This window comes from Lagenorhynchus albirostris, chromosome 3 (assembly GCF_949774975.1).
Source record: "Lagenorhynchus albirostris chromosome 3, mLagAlb1.1, whole genome shotgun sequence".
NCBI lineage: Eukaryota > Metazoa > Chordata > Mammalia > Artiodactyla > Delphinidae > Lagenorhynchus > Lagenorhynchus albirostris.
Window position 1 is genome coordinate 24,507,066 of NC_083097.1, and position 18,025 is coordinate 24,525,090.

The 18,025-nt window shown below is 37.6% G+C and overlaps 1 pseudogene; it reads right to left on the minus strand.

Annotated features, from left to right (window-relative positions):
• Nucleotides 1-18,025, minus strand: part of LOC132518280 (large ribosomal subunit protein eL8-like) — a 144,249-nt pseudogene that overhangs the window by 79,502 nt on the left and 46,722 nt on the right.

Consider the following 18,025-nt stretch of genomic DNA (forward strand, 5'->3'; position numbering starts at 1 on the left):
ATGTCTATAAAATAGGGACTATTTGATTTGTTACAGAGACAGTTCTCATCTTAAATATGATTGCATTTCTTTATGTTTTGATCAGTAAATCTTGAAACTAGTCCATGTTTCAAAGAACTATAAAGCTGGGGTTTTGGTGACTATAAATCAGATATGTAGAGTATGGTCCTCATTCCAGCATTGTCAGTTTGATTTAAAAATATCTGAAATGTGCTAGTCTACCCTTTCCACCACATAAATAGAAGCTATAGAAAAATTTAAGAGAGTCCCAACAGAAAAACAGAAAAAGACATGTCTCCCTGATTCTGACTCCTACTTCTGCTCCATATCTGCACAGACACCCACACACAGACACACAAATACACACAGATATACACAGACTCAAGTACACTCATATGAAAGAATACCTTGCTTTCTGGCTTAATTAAAATCTGGACACAAACTCAGTGGTCTATTTAAGAAAGAAGAGTGACTCCTGATTTAGGTGTTTGTTGGGTAACAAAGGAATTTTCTAGAAAATTGTATTAGTTTCCTAAGTTTGCCATAGCACAGACAGGGTATGGCTTAAAACAACAGAAATTTATTCTCTCATAACTCTTGACACTGTAAGTCCAAAATCAAGGTGTTGGCAGAGTTATGCTCCCCCTGGGACTTTGGGTAAAATCCTTTCTTCTCCTTAGTTCCCGGTGGTGATGGTCAAACCTTGCCATTCCTTAGCTTGCAGCTGCATCATTCCAATCTCCACCTCTGTCATCACATGGTATCCTCCCCTCATTTGTCTGTGTTCACACTGTCTTCCCTCTGAGCCTGTTTGTCTACTCTTCTTAAAAGAACACCAGTCATACTGAATTAAGGGCTCACCCCACTTCAGTATGAACTCATCTGAAGTAATTACATCTGCAACAGTCCTATTTTCAAATTAGGTCATATTCTGGGGTTTTGTGGGTTAGGACTTTAACATAGCTTTTTAGGGGATACAATTCAACCCACAACAGTAGATGAAGTTACTTCTTAAACAAACAAAACTATTCCATTTCTGTTATCATATTAGAAAGTCTTCTAAAACCTACTAGGAACTTTCAAGCCTTCTTTTTTGGTATTTATTTAAACTGCTAGTTAAAATAATATAGATTTAGCATGGAAAATTTTAAAAATACGTACGCTTATAATGAAGGAGGTTACAATCACCCATACAGATTTATTAACCACAATATTATTTTTGTATTTATATGAAAGCATACTTTCATTCTGCATATACAATTAACATGTTTTACGCTGCAAAATATCCAATACACCAGCTGTACTTACAATATGTATCCACTAGCTGTAAGGTCATATAATTAAATAGTTTTCTATTAATGGGTATTCATTTTGTTTTCAAATATATCCCACTTTAAACACTTTTGTAGTAAACTGCACCTAAAATCTTTATCTACATTTAATATCATTTTATTTTTTCTGGTCTCTCATGCATTTTCTTCTCCATCTCTGAAATCTAAGATTGTAAGCTTCTTTCAGCTTCATGTTGTCATTTCTATGCAGCATTTTGTACCTGTTGTCCATCGCCTCTTCCTGGAACACACTTTCCTGAACATTTCATAATGCTACCTCTTTCTAAGCCTTCAGCCCTCTGTTTAGATAACACTCTGCAGATAGGCCTTTCCTGATGCCTTGCAAAATTGCGTCTTAGCTCCCTATACTGTAATAAAATTCATAACACATTGTTTCTCATTTCAATTTTTGATTATACTACTGTGAACGGAGGGTCAGTGACTTTCTTATCTACCCAACATTCCCCAACACACATAATGTATTTGCTCAACAAATGTCCTCCAATAGTCCCTATCTTAGAAATTTCACCACCAAACTTCCAGCTTCTAGACCTGAATTCTTGAATCTTGAAAGTCTTCTCAGTTACCATCTTTTCCAAGAAATCCACAGTATCACTATATCTTACTTGATCTACTACAGTACTTACTTATATAACATCCACTCTCCACACCTGTCCTTTTTTAATGTACTCTCAATTTTCTCAGATGGCCTTTTAAAAAGATCATTCAAAACTTTGTAGTTCTATTGTTCATAATCTTCAATGGCTTTTACTACTTTCAAGATAAAGAGAAAATCCTTCACATTACTCCCAGGTTTTGCCTATGGACTTCCTGTCCAGCCTAATGTCACCATCTCCTGCCTTATTCTGCCCACCCCAAGCATACGGGCTTTCACTGAGATCCCCAAAATTGCCGTGTTGTCTTCTGCCATAAATTATTTACACAAGTTGTTTCCTTATCAGAAATGATTCTACCTGCTCTAACTCTGCATTATAACATTCTACCTCATTCTTTTTTTTTAGGTAGATAAAAACTTTTATTGGGTAGATCAATCCATTCATCTATTAATCAAGGGCATGATGCCTTAACAAATCACTATGTATATTTAACAAATAGTAGGAAGAAGAAAACTAGCATGTATTAAAAGCCAGATAAGTGCCAAGCCCTCTTTTTGTTTTCATTTTGTGTTTTGTTTTTTTTCTTTCAGCTTTACTGAGACATAATTGACATACAGCACTGTATAAACTTAAGGTGTACAGCATAGAGCTGACTCACATACATCATGAACTGATTATCACAATAAGTTTACTGAGCGTCCATCATCTTATACAGATACAAAATTAGAGAAATAGAAAAACATATTTTTCCTTGTGATGAACTCTCAGGTTTTACTCTCTTAACAGCTTTCATATATAACCTACAGCAGTGTTAATTATATTTATCATGTTGTACATGACATCCCTAGTACTTACGTATCTTATAACTGTAAGTTTGTACATTTTGACTGCCTTCCTCCAACTCCCCCTCTTCCCATCCCCCAACTCATTCTTTATTTTTTTTGGCCGTGCTGCGCAGCTTGTGGGATCTTAGTTCCCTGACCAAGGCTTGAAACTGGGCCCTCAGCAGCAGTGAGTGAGAGCGCGGGGTCCTAACCACTGGACCACCAGGGAATACCCCCCGCCCCAAACTCATTCTTAAAATATCAATTCTAAGGTCATATGTTCAGAGAAACCCTCTCTGATTTTACTGACTTCATGATATGCCAGTATGTTTGTTCTTAAGGCATGAAAACATGTTGCAATTTTCCTTTACAGAACACCACTGATCAAATAAGCATATACATATGCTAATATCAGATCTTCCTTTTAACATTCAGGTGTAAGGTCAGTTCTGGGAGATGAGAGATGTGATACTCACCTGGGGACATGGTAGATACATGAGGTTTTTTCAGAACTTTGCTTGGAAAGAAGCTCATCTCTGTCCCCAGTTGTCATATCTCTCATCTCCCAGAATGGGTCTTGATTGCTTCCCCCTTATTGAGCCACTCTGGAACACACAGAGCTTCGCAGTGGACTCTGTGCGCTGGAAGATGGTAGGGAAGGAGGAACACATCAGTGGACTTCTGGGAGTCTGACAACTTCTGATTTCAGCATTGTCAAATAAAGTCCACTATAAGTCCTTCCAGCAAGGAATCTGGACAAAAGTATTACCAAGTTTTGGCTTATCTTTAAAAAGGTAGTAAAATATTATTTAAATGAAAAAATCTTTTGGGGAGGTGCCTTTTTTATCATTGATTTTTGATTCACGATATATTAATTATCGTGGAAAAAATGCAAATGGTATGAAAGGTCAAACCAATAAAAATAATCCTTCCTCAGATTCTTGCCCCCAAATACCTAGATTTTTTTTCCCCAAAGGCAACCCTGATAATAATGCTTATTGTAGCTTTCCAGAGATGCGAGAGTTTCTATTATAAGGACAGATTTCTTACAAAAATCAGTGTGGTCTTGCCAGAATCTTGAATAAAGAGAGGCACCAGACGTTATTATTAATATGCATAAAATAATCACACATCTTTATTGTCTTGTCATTCAGTTCGGCCATTTTCAGTATTGCCAACTCCCCTCATCCCTGTTTCTACTGCTACCATTTTATGAGACTTTTAAAGATTCTGCACTATAAAATAGTTCTCAGTTTCTCAACTTTCCCCATTTCCTGCTTAGAATTCACCATTATTGGTTCTGTTAATTCTGTTACCACTAAACCATCTGTTTTCTAGCTTCCAATATTTTGTTGATGTCTAACATACTCCTTCATCCTCCCCAGCTGCCTAACTTTATGATTCACTTTCTTTTTAATCCTGCTTCCCTTAATCACTTTAGTGAAGTTTCAGAGAGAGTGAAATTACATGCACATATCCAACTCACAATTTTAACCTAGAGTCTCTCATTGCTTTTAATCTCTTACAGCAGGAGGATTGGAAACTTTTCCTTTAAATGAACAGATAGTAAATAATTTAGGCTTTTCCTGCCAATTATACTCTGTCACAACTACTGCATTCTCCCTTTGGGCCACAAAGGCAGCCATAGACAATATATAAATGAATAAGCACATTCGTATTCCAACAAAACTTTATTTATAAAAGCAGGTGGTGGGTAGGATTTGACCAGTGAGCCACAGATTATTGAACTCTGTCATATAGCTTAAAGAACTAATCACTAATTATCTCAATAATTTTCACCACATATTTCTTCTTCAATAGATTCTGAAATTATATGAAGGCCAGAACTCTAATCAGTCAGTCATTCTCTCCCTCTCTCTCTCTTTTTCACACACACACACACACACACACACACCTCCCACATCATTTTAGTATGTGGAACCAGCACAATTCATGACAGGTAATCAGCATATATTATGTCCATCCCACTCTTCTTTTATGTTGAGGTTATTCGTTTGCTCAGGTTGAAAACAGACTCAATTTCATAATGAAGTCTTTAGAGGTGAGAAACTTCAGTCTGGGAAGGCGGGATGAGATGGACAGCTTTGTTCTAAATTAAGAGCCTCCTCCCTCTGCAGCTGGCTGTGGTTTTCTACCTCTCTGAGGTTGATGCATAAAGATGCAGCAAAAACAAAGGCAGCAGAACGTTCTTACTTAACTAGATCTGTTGTAAGACAGCATTGCATGCTCTGGCCCCGATGGGGGTTAAACATGACCCTTTCTCCTGTGAGCGCTTTCAGAGTGTTCTTCAGAGGATTCCCCACTGCCTGTGCCCCTCTGACAACTCCCAGGAGAAAGAGGCAATTGCCCTTGGCGCCCCCTAGCCTCTGCCACATTGCTGGTGAACACACAGCTTCTGGCCAGTGAGGATGTATCTAGGAGAGTGGCTTATGAGTCATGACATGACTTCTCAGCATTGCTTTCTAAGGGATGCATCCTTGCCTAAAGCTTCATTTTGGAATCTTTTTTTCTATTGGTTTTGGTATGTTAGTCGAAATTCCCAACTTAACTCCCCATGACATACACAGACACAGACACACACACACAACTGATTTAGAGCCTAGTTTTTCTCTTGTCCTAGTATTTTTGGGTTTTGAATCACATCTTTTTGGGGGGTATTAAAGAAATTTGATTTGGTCTGTACTCTAATCTCATATATCTCATGTAAATATTCTCCCTTCCCCACATTCAGGCCTGCTCCATAGTCTAAAAATTTTGGTGGTAAAAAGGAAATGGTTCTGTTTGGCATTTTTCTCCTCCCAGTCTGACATCTGGCCTCAGGGTCAGATATAAAGGAGAGGGAATAAGAAGGTCAAGAGTAACAGGACTGTACTTAGTACTATTTGCAGGTCCCTTTTGTCTATGACCATCCACTGTCGTGACAGGTACCCAAATGCTAGACATTTTACTGATTACTTTACTGAATGTGTGAGCCCTGCCATCCCCACACGTCAATTCCTGGCAAGGGCTATGCACCCCTTGACTCCATTGGTTTTCTCCTAGGGTCTCCTTATCCCAGCAGGCATCTATCTTAATGCAGTGTGATTTATGTTGTCTTTTTGGCCCAAAGGAGAACACATGTATGTTAGCCATGTCAAACTCTACAAATGTAGGCTGCTCTGACTGCCAACCCTCTCTCCTGGTCCTACTATTTTAGGCTGTTTCAGATGACAGTCCACATTCTGGTTTCTCTTATCAAGAAGCAAGCACGCATTTTATCACTGTAGGTCAACCCCAGAAAACTCCTGGAACACGTATCATGCTTTCCTAAGAACTCTTTTGACTCCTGATGGCAACATTTGGTGAGCCTATGACATCTTCGTCTCTGTAGTCTTTAGTCAGGGAGAGACCAGTTTTCCCAATATGTGTAAAAGATTTCCTGACCACCTTTCTCGGGCCATACAGTAAAAGAAGCATCTCTAGGAAGGGAGATTAAAAGGCACAGCCCATTCTACTTCCCTGGATTCTCCCCCAAGAGCAGAGTGTGTCTGCTAAGGAATCTTCTGGAAGTATGTAATGAGACTGACTGGCAAAGACCCAATTTTTCCCATTTCTGAAAAACAAAACAGTGAACGAAACCTATGGATCCAATTCTCTTCTGTTTACATATGAACAACTATAACCAGAACATATGCTTCTACCTCTAGTTCAGATACACCAACCCCCACTTCCCATTACTCTCCTTCCTGTGCTTCATTATGTTATTATTTTTAGTAATAGTCCTACGTTTTAAAGCTTATGGAATATACCTGTCTTTCTTGATCTGTTCTATGTATTAACATTATCCATGACTCCTACATTCTCTTCTCCTCTCCTCCATTTTCTCTCCAAGATTCTTTCTACAATATTACTCTTGCATTTGTTTATTTTAATAACATATCAGTGTTTTTGGTACAGAGAATTATAAGGAACATATTTTAAATGGCTTAGAAATCACCATACACACAACTGCTATTGATACAAAGAAATGGATATACATGGCTTTAGAAAATCAAACAGTACAGATAAGTATATAAAAGAATGTAAAAACCTTCATCTCTGCAATAGTTCAGACTCTTGTCACAAGAGAACCTGGTCCCCCGGATGAGAAATTTAACACAGCAGAAGCGAACAGATAAAAAGAAGCAAACACAGTGGAAAGTACAATTGAATTTCTGTTGCTTGAAAGAGAAGTCCCAACACACAGGCCAAGTGAATTATCTTTTTCATAACCCAGAAGTCCTCAAGTCCTGTTATAGGATTGTTTGATTCATTTTCTGGCTGAGACACCCATGACTAACAATGAGGTACAGCAGCCTACTTGCAGCTGGTGTAGGCACAGGGCCGAGGGATCTATGAACAGGTTTAGAACCCTTCCTCTCCACTCACTCTTCACAGGGGTCACCCTGTGGATGGAGCAGTGTGACCTTGCAGTGACCTTGTGGCAGGTCCGGGTGTGCCTGTAAGTGGAAGATCTCAGGTAGTATCCTCCAGGCTTTTCATGTTGGAATTGCTTTAGGGCCTGTCTATATAAAAGGCCTGAAAGTACAGATGTCTTTTACACTCCAAAGCCTTGTGCAACTGGTAATTATTTTCCTTAAAGAGAGGTATTTCCTGAAACACCTCAAACATTTTGAAGTTTCTATTGTGATTCTTTTTTTTTATAACATCTTTATTGGAGTATAATTGCTTTACAATGGTGTGTTAGTTTCTGCTGTATAACAATGTGAATAAGCTATATGTATACACATATCCCCATATCTCCTTCCTCTTGCGTCTCCCTCCCACCCTCCTTACCCCACCCCTCTAGGTGGACACAAAGCAGCGAGCTGATCTCCCTGTGCTATGCGGCTGCTTCCCACTAGCTGTGTGTTTGACATTTGGTAGTGTGTATATATGATTCTTTTACTTGAGTGTGGCACAGAATCCGTAGAATCCCCACGATCCCACCAACCTCTGCAAGCAGTTTTGAATCCCCAGGTTCTCCATGGTAGAAAGACAGAGAGAACTGTACTGTACATTGGACCAGCTGGTGGCCATAACGTGTACTGCTCATCACTCAAATCTGTAATACGTTTTGCTTTAACTGCCCATGCAACAAAGCATACATGGTGGCTCAAAAGAACACAAGAAACAGTATTCAGCTATCTTCTGGATGGAGTAACATACTCAATCAACCTGTCCTTCACTAAGGGAGAATAACTTGGCATGGTCTTTACACTGACATAGCACCCCATGCCCAAAACTTCACAGACATAGTAGAATCTGACCTTTTCAAAGAACTGATCTTTTCATCTCCAGAACACATGTTGGTTAACTCTGTGTTTAGGGTACCTGCTACTTTTTGCTCTCCAAAAAATATAGATGTGATCTCTTTCATAAAGTGTGACATCCTGTAAACTGGCTAGAAGATTAAGATCCCTGATCACTAAACTGAGGTACAGAAAAGGAGAGCTGACGCTACAGTGATGGGAGTTTGCCACTGACATTAGTCCTGCTGCTACCTTCTATAACCTCCATATTTTTCCAGTCTCACTGAGATCAGGAAGCCCATATAAACTGAAGTTCTCCTGAGAGTCCCCAGCTAAGAGACCATTCAGTCAGCAAAGAGCATTTCAACATGCTGGTGCTTTCCACATAAATGTATGGGTCAAACATATATTGAAAAAAAGAAACTTCAGAGCACTTTAAAGAGATGCTCCTTAAGGGTGAAAATACAGTATACACATAATCAATTCCTAAATTCCCTTCTCATTTAGATTATTTTCTCAGTATTTTATCAGAGTCTATCTGGTCCCTCAGCTGACTTTAAATAGGGTCAATGATTAGTCCAGGTTTTTATGAAGCAGTCAGACAAAATAGAAGTATAATATTCAGTTTTCAAATAAGCATTCCAAATGAAGATACTCTTATTTATGAAATTATATTACCAGATTCAAACCATTTTTAAATATTCCTCAGGATTTTTGTTGTTATTGGTTGGGTTGTTTTGCTCACGCAAACTCCACATCCCTACATTTTTGTGAATATAGTCGTCCCTCAGTATCTGTTGGGATTGGGTCCAGGAACCCCCTCACATACTAAAATCAGCAGGTACTCAAGTCTCTTATGTATTTGCATATAACCTATGCACAACCTCCAGTACACTTTAAATCATCTCTACGTTATTTAAAATGCCTAATACAATGTAAATGCTATATAAATAGTTGTAGATACAACGTAAATGTTATGTAAATAGTTGCCTGTGGAGTGCGGCAAATTCAAGTTTTGCTTTTTGGAACTTTCTGGAATCCTTTTTTAAGAACTTTTGGTCCACAGTTGTTTGAGTCCATAGATGCAGAACCTGTGGATGTGGAGGGCTGACTATATAGTGTGGCTCTCTCTGAGAATGTCTCCTCTTCTTAAGTTTCATTCTAGTCTGTATTTGACTTCAGGGGCATGCTAGAATTTTATTTTTGTTGTTGCTGGTATGGTGTCAATGAGAGATGGGATAGGAAGAGAATATCAGTTTCCTATTTTGAGCAACTACCTTTGCAAAAGACTAACCTCACGAAAAGAACAATGTAGTAAGTTGAGGATCACTAGCTCCCTTTGGGAGATATAGAGTTATTCTGATTGGGAAAAGATATTCCAGGAAGAATAAGAGCATTTTTTCAGAGCATGGAATCAGAAAACTAAGAGGCTGTTGTGGAGACAATTAATTTGGCTGGGGAGCGTTACACGAATAGGAGTAAAGAGCTATTGAACTGAACATAAAGATGTAGACTTAGTCTTAGAGGCTTTGAATCACATTTGTTTTTAGTTAGTAGGCAAAGATTTTGAACAGGACTGTGCTAAAATAGAACTGTTACTTAGGGAAATTCATTTGACAAGAATATGTAGGATGGATTAGGAATGTAAGATAATGGAGACAGGAGCACCAATTAGGTAACTAAAACAATAGTCTTGGCAAGAGGTAATGAGGCTTCAACTAAAATAATTCCAGGAGTGGAGAAGGATGGAAGGTGAACACTGATTTCTGGTCTCTCCTCTGTGGATAGATAGGCGCAATTGTTAGGCACGTGACCTCAATGTTGGGAGTGTTACTTTATATCAATCCACTTAATATGGCGTATTTACCAGAAGGCTTTAATTCAACTTAACACAGGAATAAGAAATTGAATACGTATCTAAGATGCCTGCCTAGGTCAAGATATGGCAAAAGAGAATGTGCGAGAGCACATGTGTCAAAGAAGCATGCAGACTACATGAAAAGGGACTTATCAAGAGCTTCTCAAATTTGCAGGGACATCAGAATTGCATGGGGAATTTTTAAAACTAAAAATGAAGGTGGCTGAATCTCACCCTAGAAAGTCAGATTTCGCGATTCTGAAGTGTTTTCACGACATATTCATATTTGTAAGAGATCTTCATGTGATCCTGGTACACAGTCAACACTTCACTAATCTACAGATGAGGATCTGCTAATGAGGAGACTCCCAGCTGAGCACACGCATCAATGAGGCCTTTACGGCAACCTGCTTTTCAGGTGATGATCTGTCTCTAAGGTTTGCTCTGTTCCTGTATGATTTTTTTTTTTTTTTTAGTTGTGGCATGCAAACTCTTAGTTGTGGCATGTGGGATCTAGTTCCCTGACCAGGGATCAAACCCCGGGCCCCCTGTATTGAGAGCATCGAGTCTTAGCCACTGGACCACCAGGGAAGTCCCTGTTCCTATACGATTCCGCTCCACAGTGTTTACTCTGCTGCTCTCGATTATCACTATAGGTTGACAACCTGAACTTCATGCTTCTGTGTACATCTGATAACCCAGTCCTGAACCTACCTCTGCAGTGACGACATTGGCTTCATGGCAAAGTGTCTACTTAACTCAAGAACCTTCCCTCTGTTATGAGGAGTCTCAGGTTTAGTAACCTGATGCTGACTTCTTTAAAAAGGTTCTGACATTGAAGACTACCTCAACTGTAGTTAATTCAGAAAAGAAGATTCAAAGCTCTTTAGCTTATTTATCAAGAATTTCAATAGCTACATCCAATTTTTGTCACAAAGATTTTTGCAAAAGGTTATTTATATACATATGTGTACTTGGTGTGAAAATATATATTCTCTCTCACGCAGGCACACACACACACACACACACACACACACACACAGGGCTCTTAAATTTTACTGGAATAATTAATTCACCTAGCATGCATTGGCAATATCTTTCCAGAAAATAGTTTATACTTTTGGACTCACCATTAATCTCACCAGGTCAATTTACAGCAGAACTGTTTTAGTGGGAGAAATGCCAAAAGGTAAAATTACCTTTTATCTTCTTTGTAACAAATTAGCTTAATTCTCTATCTGATTTTTCTTTCCTTCTGCTTGGTCTTAGAAAAACTACTATTTTAGCTAACATAGGAGTTGCCGACCAATGTCCATGGACTGTTTCTATCAAGGAGATGTGTTTTCTTTGGCTAGAGAAATATTTTATACTATTTAAATTTGAAAGTTTTTAGATAACAGCATGCAATTTCCAATTAAACACAATTCTTAACATTTTATATTATCTTTGACCTAGATCTCCATGTATGCATGTTTCTTGCCTTATCTTTAATAGAATTTGAGCTTGAAACATCTGATCTAAAACCAGCTTTATATCTGACCATACACAAAATCCAGCTATAATTTACATACAGTAAAATGCAACAATTTTATGTGTCTAGTATCTTTACTTTGACAGACAAATACACCCATGAAATTAACACCACAATCAAGGTACATAATATTTCTATCACCCTGAAAGTTTCCTTGTGCCTCTTTGTTCTAAAATGTAATGTAAATGTTATCATAGAATATATTTTATCCTATTAGCTTCACTAGATCACCATCATTTTTGTCTTTTGAGATACAACCATGCTGTGTCTCTATTGCTGAGTAATAATTGCATCATAGGGATATGCCACTTTTTTATTGATTCACAAGTTGATGGACACTTTGTTTCCAATTTTTAGTTATGATGAATAAAACTGCTATGAACATTTGTACTGTCTTTATGTTGATATCTGTATTTATTTATCTTGGATCCTACAGCCAATAGCCTTGTTGTCCCCTTTATTTTCAAATGGCTCCATGCTCTATCTTATTTAATGAGTTCATTTCAGTAAACATCTACTGAGCATCTATTATGTACCATGCACTCTAGTAGACTCTAGGTATACAAAACATATAGTCAATATTTGCTTCTCATAAGGAAACAAATCCAGGATAATAATCCAACTTTTAAAAATCACCAAATAGTATGATATTTTCTAAGGAACATTTAACATATATTATTTGAGGGGGGGAGCAAACTTTTCACACAGGAAATGTCAATGTAATATAACAAAAGAATATAAGAAATTCCAATTGATGCTAACACCATGAAGAACAAAGAGTAACAATTATCTTTGGGGAACTAGAATTAAATTGGTAGGTGAGGATGTAAAATCTAAGTGGAGAAAAGACAGGTATTAAGTGTAGATATGTAGACAGACCTTTTGAATCTTATTTAGATGTAGAAATTGTAAGAAAGATTTTGCACAGAGGAGTAAAAAAAAAAAATCAGAGTTTTGTTTCAGAAAGTTTACACTGGCAGCAGTACAGCAGTGTGATCTGGAGGAAGCAGAAGGTAGGAGCCAAACTTCTGCAAGAATTGAAGCAGCTTTGGGAGGGTTTGTTAACTGACTACAAGTAAGAAGGAGCAGAACTCCTAAATTTCTTATTGTGTAGCTCATTAGATGGGATGTTTTTAATGAAGGTTTAAAAATATCAGACAACTGGTATATAAAGACAAAATTACCATCTTCTTAAATTCTCATGGAGTTTGAGGTTCCTGTGGTACATCTGGGTGGTTATGTCCAGTAGGAATTCGGCTGTACAGATCTGAAACTCAGGAGAGGGCTCTAGGCAGATCTATGAAGGCAGAGTTTATTTTTATTTTTAAATTTTTTAAAAAGATTGTTTTTTGATGTGGACCGTTCTTAAAGTCTTTATTGAATTTGTTACAATATTGCTTCTGTTTTATGTTTTGGTTTTTTTGGCCACGAGGCATGTGGGATCTTAGCTCCCCGACCAGGGATTAAACCCGTACACCCTGCATTGGAAAGCGAAGTCTTGACCACTGGACCACCAAGGAAGTCCCAAAGACAGATTTTAGAGTCACGAGAGTATAAGCGTCTGTAAAACCTGTGGATGTGAATGAATTAATTCACCCTTATGTATGTGGAATAATAATAAAAATTATGAAAGAATCCTGGTGAATGCCAGCAGAAAGAAGGCAAGGAAGTTGCAGTGTACTGAATGTTTATGTCCCTCCAAAATTCATATTTTGAAATCCTAACCCCAATGTGATGGTATTAGGAGGTGGGGCCTTTGGGAGGTTATTAGGTCGTTAGGATAGAGCCCTCCTGAATGAGATTGGTGCCCTTAAAAAGAGCTCCCCCTTCCACCATATGATTTCAGAGAGAGAAGGTGGCATCTATGAACTAGGAAGCAGGCTCTCATCAGATACCAAATCTGCTGATACTTTGATCTTGTACTTTCCAGCCTCCAGAACTGTGAGAGATAATTTCAGTTATTTATAGCCACCCAGTCTGTAGTACAGCAGGCCCAAAGAGACTAAGAGAGAAGTGGACTTCAGGAAAGAGGTTGAAAGGAGAAGCAGAGAGAAATATGGTGAGCCATGAGAGGTAGCACAGAAGACATTGTATTGTTTCAAGATGAGGAAGGGCACAGAATGGCCAAAGTTGAAGAGGTTAATGACTTTTTTAAATATTATGATTAGGAAATCATTGTTGAATCTGTAAAGAAGATATTTAGAAGAATAACATGGATTGAAGGCAAGAATATACAGTCCTGAGAAGTGAGTGTTAGGTAATAAAGTGGAAACATTAAAACAAAGTTGTCATAATAAAACTATGTGGCTACTAGCTCAATAAACACAGGGCCCTCAGAAGGTCTTCAAAATTGGAGGTATTTAAATATGACTATATTTTGATGGATAAAATAAAAATGAGAGGAAACGATTAAAATAAGATAAAATAGGTTGTAACGTAGAGCAGGTGGTGAAATTACACTTGGATAGGATAAAGATCAGTTCGCTCTTTCTTAGACATGCGGTTCTCAAGGTGTTCCCCAAACCAGCAGCATGAGCATCTCCTTGGAAATTACTAGAAATGAAAATTTTCAAGTCCTGCCCTAGACCTACTGAATTAGAAAGTCTGGGCTTGGAGCCCAACATTCTGTGTTTAAAAAAAAAAACCCTTCATGTAGCTTTTTTGCAAAATAAAGTTTGAGAACCACTGGATCAGACAAAAAGGAATGACAGAAGAGATTGCAATAGGTTTAGAAGGTGCCAGGTATAATAAACTGAAAGAAATCATGCTTAGTAGCTTCAATTACGTCTGTGAATTTGAAGATGAGGCCAAGGATAGAGAGCATATAAACATTTTGAGAGAAGTGATGAAATTCTTCAGTATCCACTCCCTGTAATGGAAGATGAATCTGGCTGCTGATGGGACATAAAAAAGGATTGCTGGGCTTCCCTGGTGGCGCAGTGGTTGGAAGTCCGCCTGCTGATGCAGGGGACACGGGTTCGTGCCCTGGTCCGGGAAGATCCCACATGCCGCGGAGCGGCTGAGCCCGTGGGCCATGGCCGCTGAACCTGCGCATCCGGAGCCTGTGCTCCGCAACGGGAGAGGCCACAACAGTGAGAGGCCCACGTACCGCAAAAAAAAAAAAAAAAAAAAAAAGGATTGCTAAGTGTCCCTGAGGGTCCTGCTGAGACTTCAAAACGGCATCCTTCTTCACAGTTATAGGATTTTTCTTCAGTAGTTTTCAGTGACTTTTGATCAGGGAACAAAGTGGAGGCCTTATCTTAGGACATGGGCCAAAGAAATTCAGACACTGATATTATTCTAATCATTGTGCCTTCTCCTCACAACCCTCTAAATTCTAGTATCTTAAAAAATATGACAATTCCTTTTTTAACCTTCTGTTTCATGACATGGACTAATTTATATGAGCAGTGAAATCATCTGGGATTTAGATTCTAGTGAGACAGACTAGTTGTAAAGCATGCAGTTTGCTTTAGTTAAATTGCTTGTAGCTGTACGAACTCATGGCAATACTGTTAATGGCTGTATTATCTCTCCACTCCAGAGCCATTAATGTGTCTCCACTGAAACTGCACGCAATAGAGTCTTATTTACTTCATTAAACACCATGCCTGGCTGGACTTCTTTGAGAGATATGTTTATTTCCTGCATGAAATGCTATGAAGTTAAAAGTTCTAGAAGCCTTATACAGTGTTCTGGCGACTGTCTACTAAGAACTGGACAATACTTTCTTACCTGTAAAATTATTTGAGTACTTCCTTATTTAATAGGTCACTGGATGCAACTTGCCTCCAAAAATCAAATTCCTTTCTAGAGATTTAACAGAAGGGTTTCAATAGTAAGGATTCTGCATTTTCTTTTGACATTTGCTTCACCTAAAGTTTTGGAGACTCTTTCATCCTACACTTTACTAGGCAGTAAAAGTTATAAAGTTGAAGTTCACTTAAGCAAAGTTCCAAAATAGCTAAACCTCACTGCTCTGTATAACCAGACAGGAGGACCCATGAAAATGCATATTTCCTCTGGTATTTTACTTCTCTTGTAATTATCGTTGTAGTTTGCATAGCTGGTCTTACAAATTTAGAAGAAAAAGGAATAACTGAAATACTCTAGTTGATAAATTGCACATAGTCCAGCCATTTTAGTCAGTCAAAAAAAAAATTTAGTGGCAAGATGATGGCTAGTTAGTAGAATGTCACTTCATCTATTATAGGTGAATTAAGCAGCATGTAGTTAGAGCCCAAGTTGGATTTCTGTATTTTCCAAACTGACATTTAAGTGACATTTCCAGCATGAAAGGTAATGACTTTTTATAACAATCATATTATGATGATGATTGCTTCCACATTGAGTGTGCTTCAATTTACACATGGGCAATCAGAACGTGTCCATAGTAAGTTACAGTCTCTCCACATCTAACCTAGTTCCAGGGTCTAAATTATTCATAAGGTCCTTATCATCTGGTGGGAGAATATGACTTATTTTCAAAAATCTATATTTAGATTACTTAAAGAGAGGGGCCATTAAAGAGAGAGAGAGAGAAATAACAAAGTTCTGTATAATATGTGAACAACAAACAGATGCTATAGAGTATGATTAAGTAAATAACTGATATTGAAGGCAGAGGGGAAAGATAATGAAAAGGCAAACTAACAAGTACTTTGCTAGTATAGAAGCTGAATCCAAACAGTCAGTGCTTCCAGATGCTTTTCTTCCCCATGAATTTTTTTTTAAATCCTTCCTTAATTTGTTATCTATTTAAGTTTCTTTTCTAGATCTTAGCTTGCATTTGGAAGTATAATGAAGGAAAAGGAAGCATAATGCTAGCAGTTTGAGATAATTCAGAGAAGTACTGCTACTAAAAATCCTACTATGGTTTCTTATTGTCACAAATCATTCAGTTGTATAGGAAGACATAATATTGCACAAATACCGCAAGGACTATCAATGTTCCTTTGTATTTTCTTAATGTGCTTTTGTTGATGGTTGCTGAGACAAAAATAATCTGTTAAATCCATGTACTTTACAAGCATTATATGTGTTTGGTTTTGTACTTTTCATTTTAGGTAAAATCTTTTGTACCTTTGTATCTTACTTTAATAGTTTAGCTTGCTTGGGAAAGAAAGTTAAAGTAGATTATATTCAATAAACTATTATGAAATGCTATTGAATTACAGGCTCTTTGCTAGGCACTAGGGTTTGGAAGTTAATAAAAAGACATGGTTTTCAAGGTGTTCACAGAAGAGTGGGGAGATAAGCATATAAACAATGATGACATCAAATCTAATTAATATGGATGGAGAGCAAGGTAGAGGGGGCTTTGGAGGGAGGTGCAGTCAATTACAGCTGAAAAGTTCAAGGAAGAGTTCACAGGAAAGTTGATAAGAATTATCCTTCTTCCTCAGGATAAGTAATATATATATATTTTAAATTTTATGAATCATTTTATGACTTGGGAATTACAAACATTTTTACAAGTCTCTCCATCACTTTTCAAATATATATTCACATGTATATATATTTATATAATATACGTATACATACATGTCATATATATGTATGTACCTATGTTTATGTATGTATTTTGTTTCAGATGCTACGCAAAGAACTGAAAATTGTAACAAGTAAGATATATACAGTTTCTTCCTTCATGGATCTTTAATCTACTAGTGGTGTCCAGCTGGAGCTGAACACATTCCATATGCAAATAAGGCATGAGAAGAAATGTTAGAATTTTTATGTGTATATGTTTTAGTGGAAAGGAAAGAAATCAAGGACATTATTTACAATAATGTCCTCAGGTAAATCCTAATCCAGGTTATACTTCTCATGCACTCTGCCTTTATTATTCTGGTGGGAGGAGGAATCCACAAGGAAAAGTGAAGCACAGTACTCTCACTCAGTTGTATACTTTTAATATATGTGCACCCAATTAAGTCAAATTTTGGACCATTTCTTCTAATATAAGCTAAAGTTTAGCTGCTAACCCAATACTAACAAAATTGAAGTGTCTTACATACATTCTAGTTAAGGGACTATGGTGTGATGAAAATACTTATTACGTAAACACAAGTGAAATAAAAGATGACAGAACCAACCCTTTTTCTATTGCACAAATAATCTTGTCATTAGCCCCAATGTTAATCTGTCCCTTCAAGGTAAAAGTGATGCTCTAACAATGAGTGGGTAAGAAACTGCTTCTTCAAAGTACCTTGCGCTAAGAAGAGATCATTGTCAATACACATACTTAGAAATTTTCCTGGTTTTAATTGCTTTTTGTTATTGTCGTAAGTTAGCTTCCTAGCACATGCTGGGAGGCTGAGTTTGGGGTATAAGATCTCTATCAGGGAATAACACCCTTGAAAGGAAGTGGGTGAAGTAGAATTTGACAGAAACAGAAGTCAAATAATGATTCACGACCCACATAGCCTTGGCCAATGTTTTAGTCAGCTTGGGCTGCTAAAACAGAATACCATAGACTGGATGGCTTATAAACAACTGAAATTTATTTCTCATAGTTCTGGAGTTCTAGAAGTCTGAGATCATGTGTCAGCATGGTCAGATTCTCATGTG